Source organism: Salmo salar, chromosome 19, assembly GCF_965601325.2.
Source record: "Salmo salar chromosome 19, fSalSal1, whole genome shotgun sequence".
Taxonomy (NCBI): Eukaryota; Metazoa; Chordata; class Actinopteri; order Salmoniformes; family Salmonidae; genus Salmo; species Salmo salar.
This window is the reverse complement of record NC_138309.1, coordinates 55,415,001-55,417,291: the sequence shown is the minus strand read 5'-3', so window position 1 is coordinate 55,417,291 and position 2,291 is coordinate 55,415,001.

Below are 2,291 nucleotides of genomic sequence, written 5' to 3'. Positions count from 1 at the left end.
TTCCTGTTTTGTCAGCAGTGTTTACCCTAGTCTTCTGACATTCTGTGCTACTTTTGCCTCAGCTATTTGTGCAGCGTTTCGTTTGTCATATGTGAACAGAGAGATGTAGGATTTATTGTATTGCAAAGCCTCAACTTAACCCATTCATGTCCATAACAGACAGTTTTAAATGTCCTTTGGTACACTTGTTCTCTGAACTTACTGATGGATCATTTGAAGAAGAGAAAAAAAAGTACCGGCCAAAGCCTATGTATACAATGTGAGTTTTTGATATTGTACTACATTTCATTAATCAAGTCATGTGAATACATGTTCAAATGATCAGATCTTAATAATGTTTGGTATATCGATTGCCTGGACGTGTGTGTCCTATCCATCTACACAAAAAAAGCAGAGTGCTGAAGCGGGTAAAAAAATCACCTGTCCTCGGTGCCAAACACTCACTACTGAGTTCCAAATGGCCTCTGGAAGCAACTTCAGCACAATAACTTTTCGTCGGGAGCTTCATGAAATGGGTTTCCATGGCCGAGCAGCTGCACACGAGCCTAAGATCACCATGCCAAGCGTTGGCTGGAGTGGTGTAAAGCTCGCCACCATTGGACTCTGGAGCAGTGGAAATGCCATCTCTGGAGTGATGAATCACGCTTCACCATCTGGCAGTCCGATGGACGAATCTGGGTTTGGCAGATGCCAAGAGAATGCTACCTGCCTGAATGCATAGTGCCAACTGTAAAGGTTGGTGGAGGAGGAATAATGGTCTGGGGCTGTTTGTCATGGTTTGGGCTAGGCCCCTTAGTTCCAGTGAAGAGAGCTCTTAATGCTACAGCATACAATTCTGTGCTTCCAACTTTGTGGCAACAGTTTAGGGAAGGCCCTTACCTGTTTCACCATAACAATGCCCCCGTGCACAAAGCGAGGTCCATACAGAATGGTGTGGAAAAACTTGACTGGCCTGCACAGAGCCCTGACCTCAACCCCATCGAACACCTTTGGGATGAATTGGAACACCGACTGCGAGCCAGGCCTAATCAACCAACATCAGTGCCCTGTGGAGGCTGTTATAGCAGCAAAGGGGGACCAACTTTAACACATTGCTTTATTCTTTATTTTGGTGTTTCTAAAACAACGTGTATGCTACTTTAAGTTCTGTGTGTATACTTGAATTTTCACTTTTTTCAGAGTATATTGTTGCCATTTTGTCATTTATTCCATCACTTTAGTGGTTTTTAGTATTGCACGTTGTGTAAGTATTCTTATACGTGAAATCTGTATACTGTATGATACGGTTAAGAATAAAGTAACTACTCTTTAATACTTTAAATGTTAGGGGTGGACCTCATCGGACCCTTCACGAAATCCAGGAATGGCAACAGCTGGTGTCTGACGGCAACCGATTACTTCACCAAGTGGGTGGAGGCAATACCCATTAAGGTCAGTAACGGAAGAGAAGGTACTTAAACCTAATTTCCCTTATGTAACCCATTAAAAAGGGTCATACAAGGAACCTGATACATTCCAATAGGGGCCAATTAAAGAGTGGGGATTGAGAAAATGAGAACTCTTAGCCTAGCAAGTCTATTACCTGTAGAATGAGAAATCTATCCGTTCTTCAGCACCATCATTGCTGATACACTGTATAGAACTAATCCTGAAATGGAGTGAAGGAGAATCATCTCATCTATCCTTTTTCTCCTCTCCTCTCTGTGATCTGTTCATCTCCAAAGCTTATTCAGCTTTGGAACTGTGCTCCCTCCCGAGGGGTGTCTCTCACCCCTTACATTCTCTCCATCCATCTTTAGAGTTCTTGCTCCTCCTATCTCTTCCTCTCCAGGGTGCATGGTGATGTCATGCATAGTACTCTACATAATATTTAACATAAACAGCCATGATAGGGTCCTGTCTGTCTGGCGACTTGGTGTTTTGCTACAACCAAAAACATCCACCGCAGACAGCACACAGGTCAGCACAGGTTACTTCAGTCAATATTCACTACAAATCACATGCAATAACTGTTCATACTATACCTTTTGAATCATATATTTGGCATTGGGATTAGAACGGGTCAAATAAAAATAGTGGTTGTTTTTAAACAATTTAAGTCATATATTTCAAAATGCATATGCTGAAGTTATTTTCTCAAATCCAACTTTGACATTGGAAGTATGATAGATTATGACAACTGTAACATTTGGCCAATGTGGCCTGTCTGGACACTTGTACTAACTACAGTGCCTTCGGAAAGTATTCAGACCCCTTCCTTTTTCCACATTGTAGTTACGTTAGTCTTATTT